This window comes from Haliotis cracherodii, unplaced genomic scaffold, assembly GCF_022045235.1.
Source record: "Haliotis cracherodii isolate W230 unplaced genomic scaffold, xgHalCrac1.p SCAF_32, whole genome shotgun sequence".
Classification (NCBI taxonomy): domain Eukaryota; kingdom Metazoa; phylum Mollusca; class Gastropoda; order Lepetellida; family Haliotidae; genus Haliotis; species Haliotis cracherodii.
In genome coordinates this window covers 2,571,610-2,578,794 of record NW_027266289.1, presented here as the reverse complement: position 1 = coordinate 2,578,794, position 7,185 = coordinate 2,571,610, and positions in this window count along the sequence as shown.

Below are 7,185 nucleotides of genomic sequence, written 5' to 3'. Positions count from 1 at the left end.
CCCACAGTTCCTTTAAACCATCCCCCACTCCTCCCAGAGTTTACCCCCCACAAACATCAGTCTCCAGCCCCTCCCCACAGTTCACTACCCCCAACAATTAGCTCACAGCCATTCGCGGCTTGTTTCTTTAGCTCACCAGTCCTGCACACCTCACCCGCAGGTTCTCGATACAAACGTATTTACTCCAAATCCGTTTCCGCATTTTTTGTAATTCCGGCGATAGTACCGGAGTGACGTCACAACACTGAACACACTCCGCCATCCCTCCTCACGTATATGTGTGTTGTGCTGAGGGGGGAGAAACGCTAGTTATTGCAGGCAGGAGGTGATTTGTCGACCAACCCCCTGGCCCTACTTCCTGTATGGACACTCGGAGGAGGACATACCGATGTTTAACACAATTACTGTTAGGTATTCTGCGCGTGTCATGTCTGTTATGTGTCGTTAATGTCATGTGTTGAAGAAGATTACGCCATCTTTGATACAGGCGCAAGTGTAGAGTACACCTGGACTCGCCCTCATGCCACCATTGAGCTCCAAGTCTATCATAATCTGATGTAGTTTCTACATTTCTACAATAAATACTATTGTCATACCTTCATGTCAGAATGAAGAGATCTGATTGGTTTACGTGATCTTGATAAAATAGTATGTATCCAACCTGGGAGGGAAATACATTTTAGACGGGAGAATAAATCCCTTATACCCCGCCACAAAGAACACAGGCTGCACGTGGATTTATGAGAGGGAGAATAAATCCCTTATATCAGCTTCGAAGCAAACAGTGGAAGTCACGTGACATAGCACAAGTTGACCTCAGCTCAATCGAACAGCTTTTTTCTAGCAACTTTAAATCTGTTTCAGTTCCGTCACAATGGCAGATAAAAACATGTCGGTAAGATAAATTCATTGTAGCAGGTTGGTTGGTTGGTTGGTTTGTTGTTTAACGCCGCACACAGCAATATTCCAGCTATATGACGGCGGTCTGTAAATAATCGAGTCTGGACCAGACAATCCAGTGATTGATATCATGAGCATCGATCCACGCATTTCGGATCGATGACATGCATCAACCAAGTCAGCGAGCCTGACCACCCGATCCCGTTAGTCGCCTTTTACGGCAAGCATGGGTTGCTGAAGACCTTTTCTAACCCAGAATCTTCATGGGTCTCATTGCAGCAGGATCCCTCAGGGTACCTGTTGTTTTAAGGGTCCCATATTTATCAATTAAACATATCTACAGGGAGGGGGGTGGGAGTGTAATACTTCATCCCATTTATCTTTTACTGGTCAGTTATACCTTGGAAAGTTTCTAATTCAATTATTCAAAATATTTTTATTTTTATAGTTAATAATTAAATGTGTTCCAGGGAGGAGACTGAATCCATTAAAGACTTACCCTGAGATCGTTTTACATTTTTATAATAAAGAATAAAAAAATGAGACATACATATTTACTTGAGGGAAATAGGTCGCTACAAGTTATCGCAACACCGAAACATATTCAAAATAAATTTATTTTCACTGTGTAAAACTGTTTTTGAAATATAGCATAAACCGAAACTGAAAATAGAACAAAGAAAAAGCAAGATATTTTCAGTTACACAAACATTTGAGTTTTACAGAAAGTGTTGAAACATCACGGAAGGTGATTTAATCCTGGTGGCGGGGAAACACATACAATGGCTGAGGTTAAACACGGAAACACGAGATAAGGGCGTCGGTAATAAAGTCACTAATTCATGCTGAAATAAAAACCGGTTTTAAATGTCTGAGAAGCAGAACATTCTGTTTAACACAACATGTCTATCTGTTCCTATTGAATGCCTATTGTATTCACTGATACACAATTCAGTGTCATATGCACATCCGCTCAGCTTGTGTCGAATTTACAAGGGGAGACGTTGTTTGTATATCCGTACATAGAATTTACTACACTAAACTACGGTTATTACGAACTTAAATGGACCTCTAATTTTAGTTCGTTATAACCGTAGTTCGTTATAAGCATATATACAGCTTATATACAGCAAATGGCTGAGGCAAAAAAAAACAACAAAAAAACGGTTAAGCGTGTTCGTTATAAACGTAGGTTAGGATGACACGCAATCAGCAAGTCGCCAAGACAGACACCCGATCCACAAAGTTGGCGTACAATGACACGCAATCAGCAAGTCACCAAGACTGACACCCGATCCACAAAGTTGGCGTACAATGACACGCAATCAGCAAGTCGCCAAGACAGACACCCGATCCACAAAGTTGGAGTAGGATGACACGCAATCAGCAAGTCACCAAGACTGACACCCGATCCACAAAGTTGGAGTACAATGACACGCAATGAGCAAGTCGCCAATACTGACATCCGATCCCCAAACTTGGAGCACGATGACGTCCAATCACCAAGTCGCTGAGAATGACCACCCGATCCACAAAGTCGCCTCTTACGGCTAGCACAGGTTGCTTGTCATATGTTCCAGACATGAGATTGAGTGAGTGAGTATGGTTTTACGCCGCTTTTAGCAATATTCCAGCAATATCACGGCGGGGGAAATCCAGACATGAGAAAGAACCTTAGTCTATATTCAAGGGGTACGCGTCAGTTATCGTTGCTTTCCTGCAATATTTGACAACGTATCTGTGAGTAGTTCATGTAGTTGAAAACACAATGCGTAACATCTCCAAGTGTGTATTGTAACGCAAGATGTTTTCTATGACATGGTATCCCAATTTCGTAAATCGATGCTCATGATGTCAATCACTGGATTGTCTGGTCTAGACTCGATTCTGTACAGACCGCCGTTAAATAGCTGGAATATTGCTGAGTGCGGCGTTAAACAACAAACAAACAGACACACACGTGGGCATTTACTTTCAGACATTGATCAAGAGAAGGCAATAAATCATTTTGTTTGGAGTTTTCGGGGTCACTTTAGCATATGAAAAGTCCAATGTTGTATGATGGCGACCCTTGTACGTTAGACTCTAACATGAGTAAGCGAGTGAGTTTAGTTTAAACTCCCTTGTCAGTTATATCACTGCTTGTCAGCTTAACGTGGGTTGAAAATGAGTGAATGAGTATGGTTTTACGCCACTTTTAGCAATATTCCAGCACGGCAGGGGACACCAGAAATGGGCTTCACGCATTGTACCCATGTCGGGAATCGAACCCGGGTCTTCGGGGTGACGAGCGAACGCTTTAACAACTTGTCTACCCGACCGCCCCGTGGGATGAAAGCCTAAGTGATGCATGTCTCAGACATTTAACACGTTGGTGAAACCCTAGAACACGGGTATGGTGCTGACAAACCTAGAAACATGACCAGTAGAGAATCTTGGAGTCGACCCACGATAATAGCGAAGTGCGGCGCATTAGACGACTAGATGAGACTGGAACGCCAGTGGAGAGTGTGGACTATTTCGTGTACTGTTGTGTCAACATGGAACGTATTTACTGCTGATGGTCAGTGGTGAATCTCTCGAGGGGGACGAGTGGGGGTAGGGGGGACAGTGGTGGTTCGTCAGCCAGAACAGGCCGATTGTCATTATGGGTTCAATGACTGAGGACCATTCCTCGTGCCCCACTAGAGAATAGCTCTATTTAACGGTAATTGACACTTAACAACAGCTGGGCGGTATATAACGGTATATGACACACTAGAGAACAGTTCTTTTTAACGGTAATTGACACTTAACAACAGCTGGGCGGTATATAACGGTATATGACACTTAGTCCAACAACAGCTGTGCGGTATATAACGGTAATTGACACTTAATAACAGCTGTGCGGTATATAACGGTATATGACACTCAGTCCAACAACAGCTGTGCGGTATATACCGGTAATTGACACTTAACAACAGCTGTGCGGTATATAACGGTGTATGACACTCGGCCCAACAACAGCTGTGCTGTATGTAACGGTATATGACATCTAGCCTAACAACAGCTGAGCGGCATATAACATTATATGACACTTAACAATCATGAAATACGGGCGGTGAGCGAGCCCAGTGGTTAAGCGTTCGCCTCACGCCGTAGTCCGGGGTTCGAGTCCCCACACGGGTGCAGTGTGTGTGAAATCTATGTCTAATGCTCCCAGTCGTGACATGAGTTCAATATAGGTAAACGCTAGACAACAACGTCCCAGGGAGATAGAATGTATTGTATCAGATTACAGATATTTTTGAAAGCTTCGCTGACGTTCTCCGACCGTTTCGAGGTTGATGATTAATCAGAGAGTGCCTGAATTGAGGACATATCCAAAAAAAGAACAACTGAACTGTTTAAATAAAGGACAAAACATTGATTGAGTAAAGAAATTAAAAAAAAACATATTTTTCTAAAACATTTCCCTGTTTTTTCACTATTAGTGCAATCGATAGGCCACACATGAATATTTATACAGTATTATTCCTGTTTTCATTAGGCTAGAAAATATCCACATCAAATAGCCAATCAATGATTGTCCACATAGCTGAAGCAAGTCAAACATTCACCAGTTACTTGCACACAAAGCGATCTTACACGGAAACCAAGCACCTATCTCCAGCCATGACGTCAGCGACGTAGCTATTCATATTTTACCCACATTTGAACATAATTGACACATATTTCACAGAGTTTCCCCATCGAGGATGCTTCCTCCTCTGCCTCCAGCATCCTTCTCCTTGAAACATATAAATATCACAAGGCTGAGTTTACATTGAGATTAACAAATACATTCTCTTAACATATCATTTGTGAATGTCGAATACTATTGACTGACGGGACTGAGTTAATATGTTTTTACAGGAATCCAAACACGACCAGTTGTGTTGGTAACTGGAAGCATTAATGTAATGTGTAGCGATGCGGTCTGACCTTGCAACCATTGAAACATAGAGTCACAAAACTCAATGTTAAACTAACAACCCTGTTGACTGATCAAATTGAAAATAGATTCTCGGAGTTAATCTTTATAAGGATACAAACGAAACATAAATGCTGGAATTGATATTTGTTTCGTCAATTTAGATAAAAACCTGTGGTCGTCAGCCAGGTGACGTGAAAAGCGTTCCAGGGATGATTGCGTCAAAAATAATATTCAATATTAGGGATTAGACAATTAATTTGGAATCTACCTCCTCAAGGCCATCAAACACTTAAAAAATGGCGTAGCCGGAGAATGTTTCTGAATTAGAAAAATTACATGTTTACAATTTCGCATTTTCATATAGAATGTTTCTTAAATGCTATTTCAAGAAAGCATTGTTTTTCAAGAGAAATGTTTATTGTTTTGAACTTGAAGATTTCGGTGCATGTGTTTCTGTTTTTAACCACAACCATATCTTCTGCTGGCATCTATTAATAATCACAGAAACAGATCTTTGTGTGGAATTATTCTGAGTTTAATACCATGCTAATTGTGTTTTCACGTTTGCTTTAACAAATAGTTTTACTGCTGTGACGTCAGGCAAAGACACTTACTTTTTTATGCAAAGTGCAAAGTAGTGCAGGATATATTGATCCTTTTTTTACACATGAGTGAGTGAGTGAGTGAGTGAGTATGGTTTTACGCCGCTTTTAGCAATATTCCAGCAATATCACGGCGGGGGACACCAGAAATGGTCTTCACACTTTGTACCCATGTAGGGAATCGAACCCGGGTCTTCGGCGTGACGAGCGAACGCTTTAACCACTAGGCTACCCGACCGTCCCTTTTTTACACCTGGTGTCATCAACGGATGCATCATACAATTTTCACAGCTTTTTGCCTTTTACGTCCAATGAAATGTGTTTCGGCGGATAATCAAGACTTGTCTCCAGCGTTTACGTCTAATAGATACTGTAACAATAATCATTGGCTTTTGTAACCTGTTCCCTCATTTCGATTCCATTTTTGTAAGATTTATATAGCTATCGTTCATATCAAGATAGATGTTATTGTTATGAAGATAGTTGTTATTGTTAGCAAGATTGTTATTATTGTTATCAAGATAGTTATTATTGTTAGCAAGATAGTTATTATTGTTGACATCAATTTGGGGTAAATATTGCTGTTTCTGCGATGAGAGGATTCTCACCTCAGACGTATATATAAACATACAATACAGCCCATGTTTGGCAAGATTACTTCAAAGAGTCTCTGGGCTCATTGCTATTATATGTTTTATTAAGATAATTCAACAACCGTTATCTTCTGTAGGATATGTTCGTTTCTGAGCCTAGGTGTTAGTCTAATACAAAGGCAGAAGTAATTTTTCTTTTGTTTTCCTGTTTTTACGTTGGGGTACTGAACATGAAACAGATTCCTCCTAGTTTCCATTTTACATATAAAGTGTACAGTGCCGATTTTAAACCTCACACGCTGTTGAGAAAAGTGCTTCATCACCCAGTAAGTGTGGGCAACGGACTGAATGTGAAACTTGAAGAATGGTTTCCCCCCATTGCGTATCAAACGCACATCAATCATCAATCATGATTGACATCTGTAATCTGCAATGCAATACATCTCGTGTCATCATTATTAATAAATAAGTCAATCTTTGAGTATGATTAAATATTGTTGACCCAAAACGTACTGAATTAAAGTACTCAAAAGAAGTTAAACAAAACCCGATTCTTTCATATTACTATAGTTAATCTGAAATTACAGATTTACTATAGTACAGTCAAATCCTGTTAATCCGACATGGTTGGTTGCGTATGATTATGTCGGATTAACGAGTATGTCAGATTAACGAGTATGTCGGATAAACGAAACTAAGTAGTATGAATGTTCGTGATCGAAAATCGGACAACTACACGATACATAACGATACGAGTGAGTGAGTTGGGTTTTACGCCTCTTTTAACAATATTCCAGTTATATCGCGGCGTGTCAGCTTAATGTGGGAGGAAAGCGCGAAGTGATGCAGGTTTCAGACGGTTACCACTTCGGTGAAACCCACGAGCACGGGTATGGTGCTGACAAACCTAGAAACATAATCGGGGAGAAACGGGATTCGAACCCACAATCATAGGTTTCTGGCTTGTCCAAAGGACGCAACTCTGCACAGCGAATCGCGGCGCCTTAGACGACTTGGCCACCCGTGCCCCCCATAACGATACGAACACGTTATAATAAAGTGAAAAATGAAATATTCATATTGTTATCTCACATTGTTAGCGGATGTTTTCTAATCATGCAACCTCTAAAGTTTA